We start from the raw sequence: 27774 nt of genomic DNA on the forward strand, positions 1-27774 counted from the left end.
CTTTCTAATATAGTATTCTTGTCAAAGTGTTAGTGTTTCGATAATTTCCCTACTCTATAATTTCGCAAAAGTTGCTTTTTAGCTCATATGGATTAAATTATTTTCTCAAATCAGAATTATAATTAACAGTTATTTTTTACTATGGATCGTAATTTAAAAAAACCTAACTTAACTATTTATTACACAGTGTAAGGACACTATTGTGTGAGAATTTGCTGGAGACAAAACATCTCGGCATAAAACATCTCGGAACGTGACCAAACTTTGACAGTTAAAACTTCCCTTCTACAGCAATAACGAGGGCGCTTTTGTGTTTTGCAAAACGTGTCGTGGTCTTTGCCTCTGTTTCATTTATTAATTTAACCGTCTAAACAAAGTCAAGGTTTTCTTTATTTTTGCAGTAGAGGCCTAAAAGATATAATAAGTTTCGGAAATATGCACTGACCTAAATGTTTATAGTGAACTGGATCTGAGTTCTATAATTATAATAAACTAATTTAGGTATTTTAATTTTATATGCAATTGTTCAATAATCTGATCAGAAATATGTTTCATGTTTTTTTTATATAACAGATTTAGTAAACATGTCTATACTTAAATTAACATAATGCATATTATATGTTGTATTAAGCTGCGCCATTGTTACTGCACCATTTTGCATTCTGGCACTATCACACCATCAGTGACATCGGACACTTCAACCGCATAATTTAGACCTTGTATGACTTTTTTGCACTTATTCTGCAAATGAAAAGCTCACAATGTTACAGGAACCAGTGAATCCATGTAATAACTTTAAAGGTCTATTCTGAACGACATTATGAAAATAAAGAAAAAATAATACTTTTTCTAATTTGCTATAAAATAATTAAAAGGAATTAAAAATACAACTCTTAAATTCCATTAATTATAAATAATTATTTGGTGTAAGTATTAGGATACCATAATAATACAATTAATACTAGTGTATTTTTTCTTATGTAAAAATAAGTAAAATATGGAAAACTATTCCAGATATAAAAACAGACTAATAAAATAAGTAATTTTTTTGTTTTTATTTATAAAATTACTAAAATATGTAAAAGTCTATAATGTATAAAATGTGAAAAGGGTTTACTCGTAATTACGACAAGGTATCAGTAAGCCTCACCACTTGTCCCGTAACAAACTTGAGTTTGCATGCGCAATTTCACTTCTATAGTTCATTTCATTCTCCAAACATCCTGCGGACAAAATTACTCGCAGCTCAAAACCATCCTACATTTAAAATGTTATATATATATGAAAATGTTCAATGCTGGTTGTTATTTAAAAATATGAATTCAGAATTAGAATATGCAATAAAAATATCATTATCCCTAGTGTCTGCTTTAACAGCACCCTAGTAGGGGCGATGTGCATTCCATTTTCCACACAATAAGCAAAAGCCTATATTTTAAAATAAATTTTCTTGCCAAAAACTGTTATATACTTTCCTATTTGTACAATAAATATTGTATGTGGGCGCTAAAACTTTTTATTCTCATCGCTAATAGTCGCATCTTATCACTATTATAAGTTATTTTCTTGCTAAAAATTATACGTCATGAATAATAAAAGCTATTCCTCCATAACCATCAGACCTATCTGTTCTAATGATATTGTAATTATTGTCTAATACAATATTTGTACTCTGTAGCCAAGTTTTTTGGAATACATCAATATGTATTTTATTGGTATCAAAAAGTTTTGTGATCTCTGACCATTTAGGCTTTAGAGATACACTAAATTGAACAATATTTAACTCGTATATTTCCATATTCCTTCAAGTACTATGTGTATGTGGTTTTTTAAATTATATGTTACACTGTGAGGTCTTACCAGCCTGTCTGGTAGAACCATACTCCTATATTTTGAGGCTCGTCGCTTACATATAACTGTAATACCTCATCTAATGTTTTTAATGTTTTTGTAATTTTATTTTAATGTTTTAATTTTGTATTTTATTCCTAATTTCAGCAATTTATTTACTTATTGCTGCTTTTAATCTCATTTTCTCTTCTAATGTTGGTTTGGAAGTGAGTTCCTTACTATATGCTATATTTATTTGTAGATGTTTATCAATACCTACAGTGCCCTGCTTACCTGATATTGGATTTCTTTTGATAGTGCCTGTGTTATTTACATTTCTAGATCTGGAGTTACCTATTTTGATGTAAAAGCTATTATCGTGGGCTTCACTATAATATTCAATTTCCTCTATCTCTCTTAAGCTATTAAAACTATTAGTAATGGATATATTGTACTTACTACCTGTCTCTGACGGCGTTAGGTTTCTTAGAGTGTTGTTTTTTTAAGTTTGGGTAACTTACTTCATTAGTAAAATCTAAGTGAGACTTTGTAACATCAAAATAAGTTTGTAATTTGGCATACCTAGTTTTTTATAAGCAATAGGAAAGTAGTTACTAGCTGTAAAATAGTCCTCCCCCATGGTGCTCATACGCTCCTTTATTTATTTTTGTCTTATATATTCAGGACACTGCCTGGAGTTACTGCTATGAGGGGCATAGCAAACAACAAATTGTTTGGCTTGGAACACTCTTCTAAATAATAATTACTTCCACAATCCCGAAAACACGTTTTAACGCATGGCGAGTTCGTTACATGCACGTAGGAGAAACACCGAACACACTGTTTCGCCCGAAATATGTATGGTTCAATTTCCATCCTGAAATAATTTAAATAGACTGCCCTTGGCAACTTATCTGTTTCAAAAGTTATTTTAACAAAACTAGTCTCTACTAAAGACCCATTGACTCTTTTTTATCTTTGTAGCCTACTTCCAAAATAAGGTACTCAAATGTTGTCTTTTGAAGGATTTCTTTTTCTGTGACATCTCTTTCAACAGATGCTACCCCTGTAGTATGAATTCTGATTGTTGGTACAAACACATTAAATTGGGTTAAGTGTTTTGACGTTACTATGTTATTAGCGGCAACATAAGATTTGCAAGTTATTACTTGCAAAGTTAGTAAGTTCTAACCTGCTCTAGAAATGAAATCAACATCGATATGGTGGGACTTAATTATTTTGCCAACATGGATCAACATTCCACTCATTGTATAGCCTAACAATATGCTATTTTTAGTGTTGTGAAAATTCTAGTAAAAAACGTGTCTATTCTACTTTGTTGTACGTATTAAATCAGTATGGTCGTAAATATTTTCTGTCTGATCTTGGTTCCTTTTATATTGTATTTCAGTAATATCCATGCTAACTTCGGGATAAGTATGGTCGATAATAGAACCCGCGTTATTATCTCATCACCCTCCATATTTTCAACATTAATGTTATCTGGGTTGGCAAAATCTGCAGACATGTCAGGACCAACCATAACCGGTATGTGAAAAAAATATCTTTACCGGTAATTCGTAAAAATGATAAGTTTAAAATTTATAATAAAGCCAATGGGTTTAAATGCTACAAACAAATAAGTGTTAGATATTACAAACTTCTGCATTTGCCAAAGACAAACAAAGGGATAGACACTGCTCACACGAGGATGCAAAGAAGCTCCTTAGCTGTATTTCCACTAGTTATCAGAACGACTTTTCAAACAAGATTGAAACAACTATATAATATAATTTCCCCTGTGAGCAGAAGTATTTATCGTAAAATACGCTTCATAAGGATCAATATTTAACTATAGCTGATACAATTAAAGTACTGGTATTAGATATTTGTATACTGTATTTGATGACCTTGCACTTAAAACTCGTATCAGTAACTTGAAGAATTTAAATACAATTATATAAATACTTACAGGCATATTCTGAATTTATTTAGAGTACATTTACAGTCTCATAAGATCTAATTTTAGACTATGGATGTTTCCTTTATGGAACTAAAAAGGTTGACTGCATACAAAATCAGGCTTTAAGAATAGCACCTAGGGCTTTTAGATCGCCTCCCATACGTACTTACAGTATGAAACAACAATAGCGATTAAAATTTAGGAGAATTGTATTAGCAGACAGATTACAAGATAAGTTTATAATATCATTACCAGTCTACTACATTGTGAAGTACTGCTCTGCTACTTTCTCGATGTTATCATGGTTGCCCGTAAGACTAATGTAAACGTATTTGCTAACGGTTAGCTAAATTTCAAGTAATGACATGCACCATCATCGAACTCAGTGTTCATCATATGTAAATGAAGTTTCATAAACATTTTTAAGTCTACAAGTCAGTTTATTTTCAAGATATCATGCGGACAGACAGAAATTACATTTTTCCAGCTCGACGAATAAATAGACTTTGCTAAAGTTCAGCCAATTAACAATATTACTTATGCACTAACACAAAATTTTTGAACATTATTACAAATTGGCGTTAACTTTAAATTAATACTGTTGATTTGAACAAAATATTTGCAGAATAAATGTATAAATTAGGTTAATTGATAAAATCTAAAATTTAGGAATTTGTAAAGAACTTGACAGTTTTCAAAATTCAACTGGGAAGTTACTTCGATAAGGGATGTGTAAACAAATATATATATATATATATATATATATATATATATATATATATATATATATATATATATATATGCATCGTGGGAAATGTACATCAACCGTGGCCAACTTTTAGGAATAGTAATAACTGACAGGTCCCTGCCGAGAAGCGATCCCAATCCTAATCCTCTTCTCCTATAAACTTAGATTCCGGAATTCACAACTTTCATATACAATATTAATGGGGTCATTGTAATATCTACTAATAAACGTTACCAATTCTATTCATACACTTTCTATTCATTTAACCTTTTATGTTTTATGTTATGAAACTAATAAGGCAATTGGACTTTGAGGCTGCATGGAATATTTGACAGCCTGGTTTGTAGGAAAATAATCATTAATAACGTCAAATACTCAATCTTGAAGGTTATTTGTAAATTTATCACAATTAAATGCAGTTACTCTTTTATATCTGCTTAAATTATTTGCAGGTATTCTTGAAATATTACATAGTTGCGGATCGAAAAACCAGTTAAAACTTAAAAGGAAAATTCAGTATATGATTTGAACTCAAGTTTATTTAGAATAGCACTCACATAACCTAACCTCAAACTTTAATGGATCAGAGTAAGTTAAACAACCGTTATTTCAAACTCAAAGCATTCATAGCACTATAAAAATATCCTAATTTAAATAATTAAATCAATTCAAATGGAACAAAATATAAAATTGGCTACAAGCAATCCTATTCAGTTGTCATGCTTTAGAACATGTCCTTTTTAATGTTGGCTCTTCCGGCTTTTGAGAATTGTGTAAAAATATCCGGCTTTTTGTAGAACGCTTAAATGTTCAAACATAGCATCACGTTAAAAGATTCTTCCGATTTCCTAAATCCCAAAGATAGGCCATGAAAAATTTGTTGCAGCGCACACGTAATACCATGGCTTATGAACTGCTGTTAGATTCAGTTGTCTATATACTCCAGTCAATGACGGTATAAACAGGGTAAACTGTATTTATCCCATACAGCACAGATTTTCATAAAAATTTTGATTTAGGTTCTACTTGTCCTCTGCTGAGGTTGCTTTTTCCTGGGGTTGGATGCCACTTCTCAGGGAGGGGGTAAGTAATTTTTCATTGAAAATAAGTGCGGTTATCGATAGATTATCTCGTTCTAAGCAACTGATGTTCTATGATGTTTTTTCTGAAAATCAATACTTTCCTACTTATTAGAGTTAAATTGTTTGTTTTCTGGCAAAAAACCACATTTTCAGACAGTTTTCCATGAATAATTGGAAAAATATGCCTTTAATCGAAAACATGTAGAGAGCATAATTATAGCTTATACAAAAATTAAATAAATCATGTATTTATGATGCAGACCCAATACAAACAGAATTATTGCATGTTGAAAGTTGATCATTGGCATTTTCAAATACCAAAATGGAAAGTTTCTACGTACAATAACCAAAAACCAATGCATTTTTCCAGAAAAACAATCTTTTAAGTCCTTTATTTTTATTTTTTATAACAGTTTTTAGCATCAAAACTAAACGAGTTATGAAGATAATGTTGATTCCTATTTTTTCGTTGGGAAAAAAATAATGAAAATCTCACCCTTTCTTCCATCCCATTTGAAAAAAATCGTTGCTACTTGACAATTCACTTTATTTATGTTCTTATAACAAGTTCTGAGTGTTTGACCATTTAAAGTACTAATATTTGGAAAAAAAATTAACTTAGAGTGAGAAAATTGTTTTTTTAATTTAGCAAAAAATTACCTTTTATTCAAAATAACTCAAAAACTATTATTAATAAAGTCTTGTAAAGTACAAAATTGTAGGTTTTATTTTTTTTATTTTGGTATTTTATTTTTTAAGGTATAAATTTAGTAAGATATTGCCATTTAAAGTTTGTGTACTCATGCAAAGTACCTTTTTTGAGCCCTTTTAGCATGAACCTAAATAAGATCTGAATAAAAATTTATTTAGATGACCTTATAGCTATTAAAAAGTCTACAAAATGCTTTTTGAAGGGCTCAATTGCTTAAAAAATAAGCCAGTTATGAGGAAAAAAACCAAAATCACTTTTTTATAGACATTAGAACAGTATGTTAGTATATTGATGAATACATATGTTGGCTATATTTTAGGCTTAGTTGAACTGTCACTTATATACAAGGTATCCCACAAGTAACCCAATAAACATCTTTTCATTTTGGCATTTGAAAATGCCAACCAACTTTCAACAAGAAATACTTCCTTTTATATTGGGTCTACACATATATAAAAAAACATGATTTATGTAGTTTTTTTATAAGCTATAATTTTCCTCTCAACAGGTTTTTTAATTAAAGGCATATTTTTTCAAATTATTTCTTTGTTTGAAGGTTATTTTTGACAATGGAAGGATTGTGAAGGAAACAGGATTTTTCCGGACATTTGAACTGATTACTTGTTTCACTGAACGATGGCAAATGTCCGGAAAAATCCTGTTTTCAAATTATTCGCGAAAAAACTTAGTTTTTTGTCCGAAAACTGACAATTTCACTCACGAATAAGGCGAAAAATATTGAGTTTCAGAAAAAAACTTCATAGAAAAAAGTTGCTTAGAATTAGTCAATTTATCGACATCCACACGTTTTCAATGAAAAATTGCTCACCCCCAAGGAGTGGCATCCACCTCCAGGGAAAAAGGAACCCCCAGTACAGGGTAGACTTTGAAACATAGGACAAGTAGAACCTAAATCCACATTTTAATGAAAACGGGTGCTGTATGGAATAAATAAATGTGAAAATGGTCATTAACTGGACTGATAGTGTCACTGGCTCTGTTACTTCTATCCACTGGCACTACTTTCCTATTTTCTATTTATGTATAACGAATGATAGGTTCATTTTGTTATATAATACATTATATATCTTTCTGTTATAGTGATAATTTCTTATATATGTCTCTGTTTGTATAGCTTTTTGTTTGTTAATAATGTAATAAATTAGTGCAATGAATTAATTCCAATTATTTAACCAAATTTATTTTTAATATCATTCTAAAAATTCAAATGGGTTCAAATCAATTGTAATTTTTGTAGAGAAAAATTCTAACAAGAATTAATTCAGCCTTATGTCACATATAAAATAAAAGCTTAAAATAATCCTTTTATCCACCAATATACACTTATTTGAATTCCTTTTATTTTTATATTGTCAAAACTGCTAGATTCATGCTCATACGAACTCAGTTCATCTGAGTTGGCCATTGGGAGGACAAACTCTGATCTTGATAACATAAAGATGTAGCCAGTCAAGCATGGCCTCAAGCTTAATACTAATAAATGAACAGTTCTGCATGCAACACTCCCTCACATTAGAATACAGCACAATGTGCATATTAAGCTTGGGGACCAAACACTAGAGGTATCTGGCGCTGTGAAAACGGGTGTTATACTCAACAGTGAACTCAGTTTTTCTGACCACGTCACCTATGCTACTCAGCGTGCGCTTAGGAGACTAAGAGAGATGTACAGGCTCAGGTTGGTCTTGCCAGATAGTAAAAATCCGCATGATACAACTTTAATTTTATCCGTGTTCTTTTATTGTTATCCTGCATACGGTAACAACATTTCAAGGGTAGATTTTGACAGAATTCAAAAAGTATAGAACACGGCTGACTGTTTTATTTACAATTTACATAAATATGACCACTTATCTACCCATTTAAGGGCTTCAGGATTGTTGTGTATGGAAAACGTATGCAGGTTGCAGACCTCCAACCTAATACACTGCATCCTTTCTCTTCAGGAACCGCGGTACTTGGTAGAGAAACTCCTGTACCATAGTGAGGTTGCTGATCACAGAGCCCGACAAAATAATCAGCTTTACTTACCTCGAGTAAGGCTTGAGATAGGGAGGAGAGGCTTTTCATACTTTGCCCCCAAATTTTAAAAGTTCCTCCCTTGTGATATAAAATCACTCAAGGAGGCTGCCTTTGAAGTCAAAGTAAGATATATGTTGGTGATTGACAATTAGGTTAGTTATTTTAGTTTAAGTTAAATTAATTCATTGCTATTAGTTTTAGATGACTGGAGTTGTTTTGAAAACTTCTTGTGTAGAAAAATTCTCTACTAATAAAGGCATTTTTGTTTAATTTTACTTCTATAATAAACCAATTTGAATTTTTTTTATTTGTATTACAATCCATATAGTACTAATTTGTAATGTGGTTTTTTTAATAATGTATAAATAAATGTTTTTCTAAAAGTTTATAAGAATATTTAATACTGTCTCCTTTTTGCTTTAATGTACTCCTTTTTCACCCCCAAAAGTCCACCTTTTAGGAATTTTGTGTTTGGTCACCCTGTATCTACATCATAATGGACTCAAAAATATTTGAAATATATAAATAGTTTCATAGGTCAACTATTAATGATAGTAAATGAAAGGAGCCACTATACATTTTTCATATTACAACAAACTGTTTACCCATTGAGTAAACAGTTATTTTGGCTTCTATAACACTAGTGGCAGCTATTAAAAATATGGAAATGCAAGTAATTATTTAAACTTTTAGAAAAAGATCAAACTAAGAGATAAAATGTGTTACAAGTTTTATAATTTTACTCAAAAGGAAAATTTCTTTTCATCACTCATATATGATAACTAAATTTTACATCAGTTTTAATTTTTTGTATTTGTTAAGTAATTATATATTTTAAAATTTCATCTGGCGGCTATAACTGTTTGCATATGAAGGGTCTACTAGAGTAATCAAAACTATCATTAATGGACTCCAGAGAATAAAGAACACTTTTTAGTAGTATTTATTCTAAATTTATTACATTATAAATAATCAAAAAGGCATTATTTCCACCTTATATATGTATGTTAATACTGTATATTTAGTTTTTTTAGAATTTAGACAAAATATAATTTTCAAAACATTGGTACACGCAAATTGCTACTATATATTTATTTAGTGCACTAATAATCAGTTTTATATTTCAGCACACAAAACAGTGTTTTAGTTTCCTTCAGCCATATTTTTCTTGCTGTTAGAGGGCAAGGAAATGACAACCTACAAGTATAGTAGCTACTGGACTCTGCACACCAGACGTGGACAGCTGCGGCCTCTTCTCTTAGCGAACAATACGTTTCCAATATTTCTTTCATGATGTTTATTCGGAAGTCCATGACGCAGAACTTTACATTTGGGGTTTTTTATTGCACATACTGCATACACTCTCCTAGCATGTAGAATTATTCTCACAGCAACTCTTAAGTACATTCTTTTTTTTTGTAAAAGGTAAATCTTACAATGTTTTTCAAATGTATAATGTCTACCATTTCTTTTTATTTGAATTTTCTCATTTTTTTGTTACAAAACTTCTAAGCACTGTGGTGAAAAAAAAAATTCATTTAGTACTCTTTTGGAACCATTTTCAGCTACTCCTGAACAGGTTAAATAAAACATTTTAATAGTTTTTGGTAATAATATAATGGTTTCACATTTTGTAATTACCTACAGGCCATAGTATTTTTACAAACAAAACTTTATACAAATTGATAAAATACATTATACAAATTATTTTATGTAAAGTAAATCACCTATGTGATTTCAGATTATTCCAAAGGGGCTGGTGTTACCATTGATTTAGTTAAGTGTATTCTTGTTACGGAAATTACTAAACACATATTTTTACACTACACCATTTAAAGACCTCCAATAGCTATAAATGCAGTGGCACTTCACATTTCTTACACATGAAACATAACTCACACATTTTGTTGTGAACTCTATACAATATGTAGAATAATTTGTTGGCATCTCTTTACTTAATAACAATTCCATTTCAGTATTTAAATGGAACTCCAATATACACAGTAAATGTGAGATTCCTCGGTCCATTATTATAATGTAAACATCTCACAAAACTAGGTTATTAACAGATAACATGTGAACGTAAACATACATCATGTCCACACAAAAAATTACAATGGCTAAAAACACATTAGCCAAAATGAATTTTGACTGTTTATTTTTCTTCTCAAATACCTCCAAGAGAGCACTCAAAATTTATTTGTTAGATTTCTAAAGAACTTTGTAAGCTACTAAAAAAAGAACAAACATCTCATTTCAATTTAAAATTTAGTTTATATATAAATATCTACTTGATCTAGTATTTTTAAAAGAGTAATTAAAGTTTACACTTCAGTTAATGTGTAACACATTTCTTGATGATCGAATTTTCCTATGAGTTGGGCTATGTTGTATAGAATAATTTTACTTTCTTAAGTTAAGACACTGAGAAGTCTTAGGTTTTAAGAAAACCATTAATAACTTTTAACCAAATATGAATTCACAAACACGTCACATGTTGATTATACAGGCTGAAAACGCGGCAACGTGTCAACCATCTATTACTCACAAGCAGCGCTTTAATTGTGGAGCATTGTTATAAATGAAAATTGTTTATTAACCATATATTTGCATTTCTAATTTAACAAACTACTAAATACTAGCCGAATACCCTTGCTTTAAATGGGAGTAATACATAATTTGTTTCACTTAATTATTTTCCAACTATTACTGTGCATTGGTTACTGTAATAAATACCTTTAAAATTTAAACTGATAATCTCAATAAAAACATGGAAATATGGGGTATAAAGACTGTAATATGGGTTATAAAGACTGTGTCATCTGTCCCACAGCCAGTGAATGTGATAGTTTGAATGATATTTTGGCGCATTTTTGAACTTGCAGTCTTGTACCATTGCATAGGTTAGGAGGGATGAGGTTATGTGGAAATATTGTTCAACATCCAGTTTTCAAACACACAAACAGATTGTGAGGAGAAATGCCTGGTGGGTTAAAATTTACTAGATACAATAGTGAACAGCATCTTTTTGTTCTACTACTGATCTAAAGATTGGAACTTCACAAAATATCATTAATGTGTGTTGCAGATTCAATTTTAGAAGTTAGTCTTTTGAATTCATATTGTATACGTCCAGGTAAATGTTTTTCTTTTAATGTCTTTAGGTCTCTTTCTTCGAAGGTGTGGCCTATTACCATGCACTTACATCTATAGGGTGTTTTTCGCACCAGGAAGTATACTGTGAGGCCAATCAGTTTAATTTCAAAAACAAATGATCTGCTCTTCCTGGGGAAATTCACCACCCTTGTTGTCCAGACTATCAAAGAGCAGGTTTTCAGCAGTTCTACCTAAGGAGAGAAGATCAGATGCCACCCTGGGGGAAGGTGATTGCAGGAGACTAACCTATTTTACTCAGACCTGGATGCTGTCTCCAGCTTCTCTCATGTTCAGTGTGAACCCACTTCAAGACAGCCCTAAATGATTCATACCTAGAAATACCACAGAACTGTTGAGGCCATGTCATTTTGGATGCTGAGCCAAGTTGGAGGGAGCATCAGCTCTTTTATTCCCAAAGTACCCCTTATGACCAGGAACCCAACAAACAGTCTCATTTTTGGTTCTGCCAAGAGAAGAAATGACTGGACAACAATCCCAGACAATTTTGGAGTTGAACACACAAAAGTCTAATGCCTTCAACGCTGCCTGGCTATCTGTGAAAGCGCTATTCATCTTGCTCCTATACCGTAGATGGAGATTCTCACATGCACATTCCATAATGGCTGTAAACTTTGCCTAAAAAGCTGTGGGAGAAAGACCCATAGGGACCATCAGCTCCCTGCCTGCATGGTCTCACTTTCACAATCCTAGCACCTTTTTTTGTTAGAGCCATCCATAGATCATTCAAGTTCTGCTAATGGAAGCAGTTTCTTTCCCTCCGACCAAGACTTTTTAGAAGATATCACAACACTGAAGGGTTTGTGGCAGGAAAATCTCTAAGGCATCTGATTAGAGATCATCCCTCTGAATTAGGTTGCTAATTTTGCAATGTCCACTTTTGCAGTCAGTGGCTGACCAAAGCCCCGCCTGCTGTAGACAGTAGGCACTTCTCCTTCGCATACCCTGAATGACAATGTACGAGAGGGCAAGGTTAAGACAGCAATTTAGAACTGCACTTGGAAAGGTCTCAGTGATAGCAAAGCAAGCCATTCTTTGGATGGTAGCTAGACTGGTTAATGCTATTCTGACCTCCACCACCAGACAACAGCACCAGGTCTATTCATGGATACTGAACACTCTGCCTTTCTTTATTCTGCTATTTTCTCAAAAAGTGATTGTGAGGAATCGATCAGTTAAAATATACTCTTACATTTACACCCAAAAATAAAGTTCTATCGTTAGACAACAGAAATAAAATTCTCATGGAAACCTTTACTCTTGTAAACTATGTGTGTTTCTTGTATTATCAAGACTAATTAATTTATTCATAAAATACAAAAGCCATATTGTTGTAGATATTTGAATTTAAAAAAGAGGATTTTTTGTGACTATTGATTTTGCAACTATGATCTTATGATGTTTTTGAGGAAAAGTGATTAGTCAGTCCACTGGTTTTGGCTACATAGAAAAAGAAGATAGAAAGTTCCTTTTAGACACGGTACTCACATATAACTTAGATCAAAAACAAAACTGATTTTCATATAAGCATTACTGCAGTAACCTGTAATTGGCAATATACTATTAGACTATCAATAGGAAGGAAGTAGGTGTGCAAGTAGAGACACGTTTATGCATCATCAGTAGTGAATGTGTTAAATAATAAACATTTTAAATTCAACAAACTATAGTTTTATTTTTCTTGAAACTGGCTAAATACTTTTTTTTGTGTTACAGACTGGAAAATAATTTGAATCAACAAATTACTAAAAAAAATGTTAAGAAAAATTAAGCCACCCGCTTCACTAGTACTTACAAACTATTTGAAACAGTGTAATGAAACCACCGTGGACTTCCTACTTTGTTAAATATTCAAGTGTTATCAACGACCAGCGAGGCCACTCTCATTTCAACTGGAAGGTTGGCGATAGTAACTATCACATACTGAGAACAGGTTGTTACCCCTACATTAAATATCATTGTACCAAGAGGCCGTACACAGATTTGTCCATGGACAATCAAATGATGAGAATCATCAAAATATTAAACTTAGGTAAGAATATAAAATAAAAGCATGCCAAAAAGTATTCATACATACTTAAACCTTTATACTGCCATAATAATTGTAATAACAATTCTCTATTATTGTATTGGAAACTAAGTAGTAACAATTTCTTGGAAACACAAATTTATAAATCTTGAAATTTGTAAATTTAGGATATTTGTGTTGATGTTCTTGTCTATAGTCAATAGTCAATTATAGTCAAAACTACTTTATTCTGTAATATGTACAAGGTACAAAGAATAGCGTCACTACAATGAAAACTAAATACTAATATTAATTTTAAAATATAAGTAAAAAAAAATACAATCGTAACATCTTAACAATTTATCTTCAATTCTTCTTTAAATGAATTAATTGGTTTTTTGTATTGAAGTATTCCTCAAAAGAATATAAAGACAAATTAGTTAAATAATCTTTGACTTCTTTTTTAAATTTTAACAGATTTGTTTCCATTATAAATTTTGTTGGTAAATTATGTAGATATCTAACACCTCTGTAATATGTTTTCTTTTTGTAAAATTCAAGATTGTGTTGATTCGACATGTCTATTAAAACGGGTATTATATGTATGTTTATTGGTTTGTAGTATCGGATCAAAAAACTGTTTTTACATATTGATTCAAATATGTTATAAACATATACTGTCAGAATTCCAAGTTTCAGAAAAAATATGTTTAACAGAATCTGTATATCTTAAATTTTTCATGATTCTCAAAGATTTTTTTTGTAGGGACCAAAAGCCTATCTAAATTACTTATTGTTGTGTGCTCCATAAAATGCTTATTCCATAAGCTAAATGTGAATGGATCAAAGAGAAATATATTAATTTAAGTGTATGTAAATTACCTAATTTTTGCCATTTGTCGCAGTGCATATAGACCAGTAGGACATTTCTTAGTAACATTGATCTACATGTTTATCCAAGCAAGCTTAAATTTTGATCTATTATAAGTCCTAAAAACTTTGTGTGGTCTACTTGTTTAAGTCTGTCATTGTCTAGAAAAAATGTCACAGTTTAAATTTGATCTGGATTTGCTTTGTAGAAAAAGAAATATAATTAGATTTATCTGAATTTAATAAAAGATTATTTTTGTCAAAAAAATCCTTAATCCTACTTAGACCAATATATGACGAGATTTCAATATTCTCAAGCTTCTGACCAGAAAACAAAACATTTGAATTCATCAGCATACAGACACCACGCCACCATCTGGCGTCTCGTGTCTCAGTGTAAAAATTATAGCCTACCTCTTTTACTTCATTTATTGTGGTCAAAAGGTCAACAACTCAAGTTTTATCAAATCAGAAGAAAATAATAAACTTTTAGTGTTTGACTTTCTGTACAGAACCTTTCTAGTTTGAACTCAACCTTTTGTAAGATTAATTCATCATTTTATTAACATATATACCAAATTTAATTAAAGAGACAGTGATCTAAACACCAAGTTTTCATCTTTCTCCAAAATCATTTTGTTTGCATGTGTTTGATTATTCTTAAAAACACATCTTTACAAATGCATTCATAACCCAAATTTAACTTAATATCTAAACCGAATAAAAAGATTTGGAGCTCATGAAGATCACAAGATCTGGAAAGAGTTGATGTACAGGATAGTGTTCTGTTTCTAAATCCATGCTTGTTGTTGTTGTTGATGGTTTGGATGTATGAGTACTTTATATAACACCTGCTCCTTTCACTATTCTATTATTTACATACAATTAATTGGTTGCTTTAGAGAATCCTATGACTCAAGAGACTGCAAAAATGTCATTTCTCTTAGTCTGTTTGTCTATCACACGATATCTTGAAAACGAACAGGCATATAGACTTGAAAGTTTCTTCATTTTGATGTGAGCAACACTCAGTTTGATGACAGTGCATGTCACTTCGTGGGATTTAGCTGAGTGGCTGCGATTACTTTTTACATTGGTCTTACATGTAACCATAATGCCAATAAGAAAATAGAAAAAATAAATCAATTTCTAATCAAATTCAATACTTATAAGAAATGCTAACATGTGACATATTAATACACTACCCCAACATCATTTTTATGGTGACTTGGTGCAGATACACTGATATGAAACTCAGTTTAATGAACAAAAATATTAATTTATCATGTGGCAAGATTCATCTGTGAATTTGAAATTTTGCATGAAACATTCTATGTAGACAAGAATGAGTTATATGATGTTGCGTTGTTGAAAGCATTTACCACTCAGTACAGTTGGAGGAATTTAGCTGTGCTCGTATGGTCCTAATACTACCCTTTCAACAAATAAACGCTATCTGTGTGCCGTTTACGTGCTAGCCGCTGAGATGAAGGTGCAACACAAACTCTTTAACGACTTTAAACTCACGATTTCGATTTGCAGATTAGTATTGACAAATAAATTATTATTAGGAACACGTTAAACAACACTATAACAACTGAAAAACAAGGATAATTCCTATTTTTGCTATTATTTGGTATTTTTTTATTATTTAATTCCAAAAAAATCAGCACTGTCACAAAATAGACTGATTGTAGTGAGTGTGATAAGTTATTTGGGTCAATACGATTCCTGAAAGGAGGGTTTTACCCATAAGTCACAGGAAATGTTTTCGGGACGCAGCGCATAATGCTACCCCGCCACCCCTCACGTCTATAACCATACACTCAAGGTCACGTGCGCAGCTAAAGTCTTTGAACTGTAGGCTGACACAATTTCTCTTTTATTTGCCGGGGGAATGTAAAGATTTCTTTGCTGTATGATTATCTGTTGTTTTATCTATCAATAATGAAATGTGCTAATGACAAAATTTTTCATTGAATCTCAGTGAAACCATGGTTCAAAACATGGTCTGGCTTACTCCTACCTCGTATTTACTTAAACTATCAATTGATAGAGTAATCTTCAATCTCAGGTTTCAAAGAAAGTTAACGTTGTATTGAATAAAAAATTTCTTAAAAAATTCATTTATTTCAGTTTAAATTTATAATTTGGGAATCTTTTCATATATGCCTTGGACTAGTCCTGGAGATTACATGAGAAGTCCTAGGTTGTAATAAACATATTTTCTTCATGGTTAAGAAAAAACTGAAATTATGTTCAATATTTAAGGAACTATTAAAATCTTGTTTCAAAAGGGAATAATAAATTTTAATAAACTCGCATATTGTTAGTTTTTTTTTTTAATTACTTTGCTAGTACAGTTGTTGGTTACACTTCCTTCTACTTACTTATTTCACATATAATTTGGTAATCACAATAACAATTTCTTGATTTTGGCACATTGACCAAAGTAAATAATAGGTAGTTGTACATTTTTAATTTGACAATATAATGGGAACAGTAAATAGTTTTTACATCTTTCTTATATTAGAAATTCTTAATGTGCTTTAAAATATTAGAATTTGTTTACATTATGAACATACCCCATCTATTAGTTTCTCAAACTAAGTTCACAAGTACATTTTCTATTGACATATGAAATGTAACACTAAAGTATATTTGGTTTTTTTTATAAAAAATATAGGATTTTTTAAAATATTTCTATAACTAGGTTGTTATTTTTAATTATATTAAAGCTCTTTTATTCAGTGTCATACATTGAATGAAGTTTCTGGCATTATTTACATTGATAGAACGATCCCTTATATATTGATCTCCCGCACAGATCAGAGTTAGACTGAGACATCGCATCAGACTTAGCACCTTTATGAGGTGAAGGTAATTAATTGATTTATGCCAGTATTGCTTGAAAAAACTTGAACTTGCTGGGAATTAGTTATGTATTCTATTGTCAGAAACTGGTTGAAATAATCAGCTTCACATTGCATCTTTAGGTGCTACAAAAGTGTTTTACAGCATAAGCATTTTTACAATTATTAATTAACATTTAGTAACTTTAGGATTTATCAGCAGTTGAAAAGCTAATCAGTTATTGCTGGGTTATAGCATTATTAATAAAAGTGGTTAGACCTCTTAATTTAAATAAATACTCTTAAAACTAATTGAGTAAGTAGTTAAAAATGCATTATTTTCATAATAATAAAAGAAAAGTTAATTTTTTATGGAAAAATTTTCAAAAGTTTAAAAATGTATGTAATACAAGAAATATATGTAATGTAATTTTATCTCTGAACTTATCTTTTGTTTAAAAATAATTTATTTAAACCTTTTTCAGCATAAGTCTATTTTAAAGATTTAGTCTTCTGTCAACGTCTTTATTGCTTTGTTTATTTTGAGGGAGCTTTTTGTGAAATAAAATCGCTATCATAATTGTACTTGTAATATAGTAATCAGCAAAGTTTAAGCACATTACAAAAGTTTGAGGATGAATCCAATAATAGACAATATTTTCATACGTGATTTCGCTTGAAATTTATTCTGACAAGCAGCCCTTATGTGAATTCTTGTGATACACGAAGCAGACTGAGAGCCTTTTATCTGTAAGTTATTTACTTGAAGCTAACTCTTGCTTAGGTCTCCCAAAGTATTCTCAACTTAAAAAGGTAAATAGAATTACCGCTTATTTTTAAGTGCTATTGAAAATATAAATATTTCAAAAATTTAAGTTATCTCCTTGAAAACAAATTCCTCACAATTTTGTGGTGTTTACAATAAAAAGCACTTTAAAAATAAGCGGTACTTCTATTATACCTTTTAAGTTGAGAATACTTTGGGAGACCAAGCAAGAGTTAGCTTTCAAGTAAATAACTTACAGATAAAGGACTCTCAGTCTGCTTCGTGTATCACAAAATTCACGATAAGGGCTGTCTGGTCAGAAATAAATTTCAAGCGAAATCAACGTATGAAAATATTGTCTAATTATTGGATTCATCCCCAAACTTTTTGTAATGTGCTTATACTTGCTGATTACTATATTACAAGTACAATTATGATAGCGATTTATTTCACAAAAAGCTCCCTCAAAAGAAACAAAGCAATAAACTTGACAGAAGACTAAATCTTTAAAATAGACTTATGCTGAAAAAGGTTTATATAAATTATTTTTAAACAAAAGATAAGATCAGAGATAAATTACATTACATATATTTCTTGTATTAAACATACATTTTTAAACTTGTGAAAATTTATCCATAAAAAATTAACTTTTCTTTTTATTAATAATGAAAATAATGCATTTTAACTACTTACTCAATTAGTTTTAAAGAGAATTTATTTAAATTAAGAGGTCTAACCACCTTTTATTAATAATGCTATAACCCAGCAATAACTGCGTAGCTTTTTCAACTGCTGAAAAATCCTAAAGTTACTAAAATGTTAATTAATAATTGTAAAAAATGCTTGTTTATTATTTTTTTTTTTTTTATTTTAACTGTAAAACACTTTTTGTAGCACCTAAAGATGCAAAGTGAAGCTCTTATTTCAACCAGTTTCTGACAATAGAATACATAACTACTTCCTGCAAGTTCAAGTGTTTCAAGCAATACTGGCATAAATCAATTAATTACCTCACCTCATAAAGGTCTAAGTCTGATGCGATGTCTCAGTCTAACTCTGATCTGTGCCGGAATCAATATATAAGGATCGTCTATCAATGTAGAATAATGCCAGAAAACTTCATTCAATAATGACACTGAATAAATGAGCTTAATATAATTAAAAAATAACAACCTATTATAAGAAATATTTTAAAAAATCCTATATTTTTTATAAAAAAAACCAAATAAACTTTAGTGTTACATTTCATATGTCAATAGAAAATGTACTTGTGACTTAGTTTGAGAAACAAATAGATGGGTATGTTCAAAATGTAAACAAATTCTAATATTTTAAAGCACATTAAGAATTCTAATATAAGAAGATGTAAAAAAACTATTTACTGTTCCCATTATTTTTGTCAAATTAAAAATGTACAACCTACCTATTATTTACGTTTTGGTCAATGTGCCAAAATCAAGAAATTGTTATTGTGATTAACCAAATTAATAAGTGAAATAAGTAAGTAGAATGAAGTGTAACCACCAACTGTAACTAGAAAAGTAATTTAAAAAAAAAAAAACTAACAATAAGCGAGTTTATTTAAAATTTATTATTCCCATTTTGAATCAAGATTTTAATAGTTCCTTAAATATTGAACATAATTACAGTTTTTTCTTAACCATGAAGAAAATAGTTTTATTACAACCTAGGACTTCCACATGTAATCTCCAGGACTAGTCCAAGGCATAATTATGAAAAAATTCCCAAAATTAACTGAAATAACCTGAATTTTTTAAGAAATTTTTGATTCAATACACGTTAACTTCTTTGAAACCTGAGATTGAAGATTACGCTATCAATTGAGAGTTTAATAAATACGAGGTAGGAGTAAAGCCAGACCATGTTTTGAACCATGGTTTTCACTGAGATTCAATGAAAAATTTATTGTCCATTAGCACATTTCATTATTGATAGATAAAACAACAGATAATCATACAGCAAAGAAATCAGTGTACATTTCCCCCGCAAATAAAAGAGAAATTGTGTCAGTCCTATAAGACAGTTCAAAGACTTAAGCTGCGCACGTGACCTTGATGTATGTTATAGATGTTGAGGGTTGGCGGGGTATCATTATGCGCTGCGTCCCGAAAACATTTCCTGAGACGTATGGGTAAAACCCTCCTTTCAGGAATCGTATTGACCAAAAAAAAATAACTTATCACACTCACTACAATCAGTCATTATTGTGACAGTGCTGATTTTTTTGGAATTAAATAATAAAAAAATACCAAATAATAGCAAAAATAGGAATTATCCTTGTTTTTTTCAGTTTTTATAGTGTTGTTTAAAACGAGTTCCTAATAATAATATTGTGTCAATACTAATCTGCAAAATCGAAATCGTGAGTTTTACAGTCGTTAAAGAGTTTTGTTGCACCATCATCACAGCGGCTAGCACGTAAATGGGCCAACACAGATAGCGTTTATTTGTTGAAAGGTAGTATTAGGACCATACGAGCACAGCTAAATTCCTCCAACTGTTACTGAGTGGTAAATGCTTTCAAACAACGCAACATCATATAACTCATTCTTGTCTACATAGACATGTTTCATAGACAAAATTTCAAATTCACAGATGAATCTTGCCACATGATAAATTAATATTTTTGTTCATTAAACTGAGTTTCATATCAGTGTATCTGCACCAAGTCCACCATAAAATGATGTAGGGGTAGGTGTATTAATATGTCACATGTTAGGCATTTCCTATAAGTATTAAATTAGAAATTGATTTATTTTTCTATTTTCTTATTGGCATTATGGTTACAAGTAAGACCAATGTAAAAAGATAATCGCAGCCACTCAGCAAAATCCCACGAAGTGACAAGCACTGTCATCAAACTGAGTGTTCGCTACACATCAAAATGAAGAAACTTTCAAGTCTAATATCCTGTTTCGTATTTCAAGATATCGTAATAGACAAACAACCTAAGAGAAATGACATTTTTTTGCAGTCCTCTTGAGTCCATCAGATCTCTAAAGCAACCAATTAATTGTATGTAAAAATAGAATAGTGAAAGGAGCAGGTGTTATCTAAAGTATTCATACATCCAAACCATCAACAACAACAAACAAGCATGGATTTAGAAACAGAACACTATCCTGTACATCAACTCTTCCAGATCTTGTGATCTTCATGAGCTCCACCTTTTTATTCGGTTTAGATATTAAGTTAAAATTTGGTTATGAAATCATTTGTAAAGATGTGTTTTTAAGAATAATCAAACACATGCAAACAAAATGATTTTGGAAAAAGATGAAAACTTGGTGTTTTAGATCACTGTCTCTTTAATTATATTTGGTATAAATGTTAATAAAAATGATGAATTAATCTTACAAAAGGTTGAGTTCAAACTAGAAAGGTTCTGTACAGAAAGTCAAACACTACAAGTTTATATATTTTCTTCTGATTTTGATAAAACTTGAGTTTGTTGACCTTTTGACCACAATAAATGAAGATAAAAGAGTAGGCTATAATTTTTACACTGAACAAAACATCAACACAAACATCCTAAATTTTACAAATTTCAAGATTTATAAATTTGTGTTTCCAAGAAATTGGTTACTACTTAGATTCCAATACAATAATAAGAATTGTTATTAGAATTATATGGTGCAGTATAAAGGTTTAAGTATGAATGAATACTTTTTTGTGCATGCTTTTATTTTATATTCTTACCTAAGTTTAATATTTGATGATTCTCATCATTTGATGGTCCATGGACAAATCTGTGTACGGGCCTCTTGGGTACAATGATAGTTAATGTAGGGTAACAACCTGTTCTCAGTAATGTGATAGTTTACTATCGCCCCAACCTTCCAGTTGAAATGCAATGGCTTCGCTGGTCGTTGATAACACTTGATATATTTAACAAAGTAGGAAGTCCATGGTGGTACATTACACTGTTTCAAATAGTTTGTAAGTACTAGTGAAGCGGGTGGCTTAATTTTTCTTAACATTTTTTTAGTAATTTGTTGATTCAAAATTATTTTCCAGTCTGTAACACCAAAAAAAAAGTATTTAGCCCTTCAAGAAAATAAAACTATAGTTTGTTGAATTTAAAATGTTTATTATTTAAACACATTCACCTACTGATGATGCATAAACGTTCCACTACTTGCACACCTACTTCCGTCCTATTGATAGTCTAATGCCAATTTACAGTTTACTGCAGTAATGCTTATATGAAAATCAGTTTTTGTTTATTGATCTAAGTTTATTGAGAGTACCGTGTCTAAAAGGAACTTTCTATCTTCTTTTCTATGTTAGCCAAAACCAGTGGACTGACTAATCACTTTTCCCTCAAAAACATCATAAGATCATAGTTGCAAAATCAATAGTCCCACAAAAAATCCTCTTTTTTAAATTCAAATATCTACAACAATATGGCTTTTGTATTTTAAGAATAAATATAATTAGTCTTGATAATAACAAGAAACACACATAGTTTCCAAGAGTAAAGGTTTCCATGACAATTTTATTTCTGTTTGTCTAACGAGAGAACTGTTATTTTTGGGTGTAAATGTAAGAGTATATTTTTAACTGATCGAAATTTCCTCACAATCCACTTTTGAGAAAATAGCAGAATAAAGAAGGGCTGATTGTTTCAGTAACCATAAATAACCTGGTGCTGTTGTCTGGAGGTGATGTCAGAATAGCATTAACCCAGTCTAGCTACCATCCCAAAGAATGGCTTGCTTTGCTAATCACTGAGTATCCTTTTCCCAAGTGCAGTTCTAAATTGCTTGTCTTAACCTTGCCCTCTCGTAACATTGTCATTCCAGTATGCGAAGGAGAAGTGCCTACTGTCTACAGCAGGCGGGCTTTGGTCAGCCACTGACGGCAAAAGTGGACCCTTGCAAAATTTAGCAACCAAAATCAGAGGATGATTTCCTAATCCAGATGCCTTAGAGATTTTTCCGGCCACAAACCCTTCAGTGTTGTGATATCTTCTAAAAAGAGCTTGGTCGGAGGGAAAGAAACTGCTTCCATTAGCAAACTTGAATGATCTATGGATGGCTCTAACAAAAAAAGGTGCTAGATTTGTGAAAGTGAGACCATGCAGGCAGGGAGCTGATGGTCCCTATGGGTCTTTCACCCACAGCTTTTTAGGCAAAGTTTACAGCCATTATGGAATGTGCAATGTGAGAATCCTCCATCTACGGTATCAGAGCAAGATGAATAGCGCTTTCACAGATAGCCAGGCAGCGTTGAAGGCATTAGACTTTTGGTGTGTTCAACTCCAAAATTGCCTGGGATTGTTGTCCAGTCATTTTCTTCTCTTGGCAGAACCCCCAAAAAATGAGACTGTTTGTTGGGTTCCCTGTCATAGGGGTACTTTTGGGAATAAAAGAGCTGATGCTCCCTCCAACCTGGCTCATCATCCAAAATGACATGGCCTCAACAGTTCTGTGGAATTTCTAGGTATTGAATCATTTTGGCTCGTCTTGAAGTGGGTTCACACTGAACATGAGAGAAGCTGGTGACAGCATCCAGGTCTGAGTAAAATAGGTTAGGCCTCCTGCAATCACCTTCCCCCAGGATGGCCTCTGATCCTTCTCTCCTTAGTAAGAACGGCTGAAAACCTGCTCTTTGATAGTCCTGACAACAAGGGTGGTGAATTTCCCCAGGAAAGCTGATCATTTGTTTTTGTAATTAAACTGATTGGCCTCACAGTATACTTCCTGGTCCGAAAAACACCCTATAGATGTCATAAGTGCATAGGTATAAGCCACACCTTCGAAGAAAGAACCTAAAGACATTAAAAGAAAACATTTACCTTGACCGTATAACAATATGAATTCAAAAGACTAACTTCTAAAAATTGAATCTGCAACAACACATTAATGATATTTTGTGAAGTTCCAAATCTTTAGATCAGTAGTAGAACAAAAAAGATGCTGTTCACTATTGTATCTATAAATTTTAACCCACCAGGCATTTCTCCTCACAATCTGTTTGTGTGTTTGAAAAACTGGATGTTGAACAATATTTCCACATAACCTCATCCTCCTAACCTTATGCAATGGGTAACAAGACTTGCAAGATCAAAAATGCCCCAAAATATCCATCAAACTATCACATTCACTGGCTGTGGGACAGATAAACACAGTCCTTATAACGCACATATTACAGTCTTTAATACACCATGAATTTATTGAGATTATCAGTTTAACTTTTAAAGGTATTTTATACAGTAAACCAATGCACAGTAATAGTATGGAAAATTATTAAGTGAAACAAATTATGTATTACTCCCATTTAAAGCAAGGTATTCGGCTAGTATTTAGTAGTTTGTTAAATTAAAATGCAAATATATGTTTAATAATAAACAATTTTCATTATAACATGATGCTCCCACAATTAAAGCGCTGCTTGTGAGTAATAGATGGTTGACACGTTGCCGCGTTTTCAGCCTGTATAATCAACATGGAGTGTTTGTGAATTCATATTTGGTTAAAAGTTATTATTGGTTTTTCTAAAACCTAAGGACTTCTCAGTGTCTTAACTTAAGAAAGTTAAAATTATACTATACAACATACTCAACTCAATAGAAAATTCGATCATCCAAAGAAAATGTGTATACCCATTAACTGAAGTGTAAACTATAATTACTCTTTTAAAATACTAGATCAAGTAGATATTTATATATAAACTAAATTTTTTAAAATGTAAATGAGATGTTTTTTCTTTTTTTAGTAGCTTACAAAGTTTCTTTAGAAATCTAACAAATAAATTATTTGAGTGCTCTCTTGGAGGTATTTGAGAAGAAAAATACACAGTCAAAATTCATTTTGGCTAATGTGTTTTTAGGCCATTGTAAAATTATTTGTGTGGACATGAAGTATGTTTACGTTCACACATGTTATCTGTTAATAACCTAGATTTGTGAGATGTTTTACATTATAATAATGTGACCGAGGAATCTCACATTGTACTGTGTATAGTTTGAGTTCCATTTAAATACTGAAAATGGAATTGTTAATAAGTTAAAGAGATGCCAACAAATTATTCTACCTATTGATAGATTCACAACAAAATGTGTGAGTTTATGTATCATGTGTAAGAAAAGTGAAGTGCCGACTGCATTTAAAACCCAATTGTAGGACTTTAAAATGGTGTAGTGTAAAAATATGTGTTTAGTATATTTCCGTAACAAGAATACACTTAACCTACATCAATGGTAACACCACCCCTTTTGGAATAATCTGAAATCACATAAGTGATTTACTTTACATAAAATAAAATGTATAATGTATTTTAACAATTTGTATAAAGTTTTTGTTTGTAAAAAATACTATGGCCTGTAGGTAATTACAAAATGTGAAAACCATTATATTATATAACCAAAAACTATTAAAATGTTTTTATTTAACCTGTTCCAGGAGTAGCTGAAAATGGTTTCCAAAAGAGTACTAAATGAATTTTTTTTTTTTCACCACAGTGCTTAGAAGTTTTGTGTAACAAAAAAATGAAGAAATTCAAATAAAAAGAAATGGTAGACAGTATACATTTGGAAAAACCATGTAAGTGATTTATACCTTTTACAAAAAATAAGAATGTACTTAAGAGTTGCTGTGAGAATAATTCTACGCATGCTAGGAGAGTGTATGCAGTATGTGCAATAAAAAACCCCAAATGATAAATTCTGCGTCATGACTTGCCGAATAAACATCATGTAAAGAAATGATTGGAAAACGTATTGTTCGCTAAGAGAAAGAGCCGCAGCTGTCCACTCTGGTGCAGAGTCCATAGCTACTATACTTGTAGTTTGTCATTTCCTTGCCCACTAATAGCAAGAAAAATATGCTGAAGGAAACAAAAACACTGTTTTGTGTGCGAAATATAAAACTGGATTATTTAGTGCACTAAATTAAATATATAGTACAATTTTGCGTGTACCAATGTTTTGGAAAATTATATATTGTTCTAAATTCTTAAAAAAACAATATACAGTATTAACATACATGATATAAGTGAAATAATGCCATTTTGTTATTTATATTTTTAGAATAAATACTATTGGTGTGTGTGTGTTTTTTGTGAGGGGGAGGGGTTTATTAAAAAAAAATAAAAAATTTTGGTGTTTTTTTGGGAGTGTGTGTGTGTGTGTGTGTGGGTATTAAACTAAAAAATGTTCCTTTTATTCTCTTGGAGTCCAATTAATAAAGTGTTTTGATCTACCTATAAGACTCCTTGCATATTGCAAACAGTTTATAGCCGCCAATGAAATTTAAAATATATACATCTACTTAACAAATACAAAAAATTAAAACTGATGTAAAATTAGTTATCATATATAGTGATGAAAAAATTTCCTTTTGAGTAAATTATAAAACATGTAACACTTTTTATCCCTCTTAGTTTGATCTTTTTCTAAAAGTTTAAATAAAATACTTGCATTTCCATATTTTTAATACACCCCACTATGTTATGAACCAAAATAACTGTTTAAAATCCAATGGGTAAACAGTTTTTGTAATATGAAAAATGTATAGTGGCTCCTTCATTTACTATCATTAATAGTTGACCTATGAAACTATTTAAATATATTTCCCAAATTTATTTTTGAGTCCATTATGATGTAATACAGGTACCAAACACAAAATACCTAAAAATGACTTTTGGGGGTGAAAAAGAGTACATTAAAGCAAAAAGGAGACAGTATTAGAATATTCTTATAACTTTTAGAAACAACAAATATTTAACATTATTAAGAAAAACCACATTACAAATTATACTATATGGATTGTAATACAAATAAAAAAAATTCAACTTGGTTTTTATTATGAGAAGTAAAATTTTAAACAAAAATGCCTTTATTTAGTAAGAGTAGATATTAAAATGAAATTATTCTACACCAGAAGTTTTCAAAACAACACCAGTCATCTAAAAACTAATAGCAATGAATTTAAATTTTTAAATTAAAACTAAAGATTAACTAACCTAAATATGTCAATCACCAACATATATCATACTTAGACTTCAAAGGCACCTCCTTGAGTGGATTTTTATATCACAAGGGAGGAACTTTTAAATTTTGGGCAAAGATATGAAAAGCCTCTCCTCCCTATCTCAAGCCTACTCGAGGTAAAGTAAAGCTGAATATTTTTCGGCTCTGTGATCAGCAACCTCACTATGGTACAGGATTTCTCTACCAGAACCGCGGGTTTCCCCTGAAGAGAAAAGGATGCAGTGTATTAGAATTGGAGTTCTGCAACCTGCAGACGATTTCCATACACAACAATCCTGAAGCCCTTTAAAAATGGGTAGATAATGGACATATTTATGTAAATGAGTAAATAAACAGTCACCGTGTATGCGATACTTTTGAATTCTTCAAAATCTACCCTTTGAAATGTTGTTTACCGTATGCAGAGGATAACAATAAAGAACACGGATAAAATTAAGTTGTATCATGCGATTTTACTATCTGGCAAGACCAACCTAGTCCTGAACCTCTCTCCCTTAGTCTCCTAACGCACGCTGAGTAGCATAGGTTGACGTGGTCAGAAACAGATTCACTGTTGAGTATAACACCCGTTTTCACAGCGCCAGATACCTTCTAGTGATTTGGTCCCCAAGCTTAATATGCACATTGTGCTGTATTCTAATTGAGGAGTGTGGCATGGCAAACAGTTCATTTATTAGTATTAAGCTTGAGGCCATGCTGTGACTGGCTAC

The 27774-nt window shown here is 31.2% G+C and overlaps 1 long non-coding RNA gene across 1 annotated transcript; it reads left to right on the plus strand.

Moving 5' to 3' along the window:
* Window positions 1–4883: 4883 nt before the first annotated feature.
* Window positions 4884–13298, plus strand: LOC124374606. The gene is made up of 2 exons (XR_006923584.1): window positions 4884–5129; window positions 13269–13298. It is a non-coding gene; the product is annotated as an uncharacterized LOC124374606 (long non-coding RNA).
* Window positions 13299–27774: the final 14476 nt, after the last annotated feature.

Source organism: Homalodisca vitripennis, unplaced genomic scaffold (genome assembly GCF_021130785.1).
Source record: "Homalodisca vitripennis isolate AUS2020 unplaced genomic scaffold, UT_GWSS_2.1 ScUCBcl_9247;HRSCAF=17680, whole genome shotgun sequence".
Taxonomy (NCBI): domain Eukaryota; kingdom Metazoa; phylum Arthropoda; class Insecta; order Hemiptera; family Cicadellidae; genus Homalodisca; species Homalodisca vitripennis.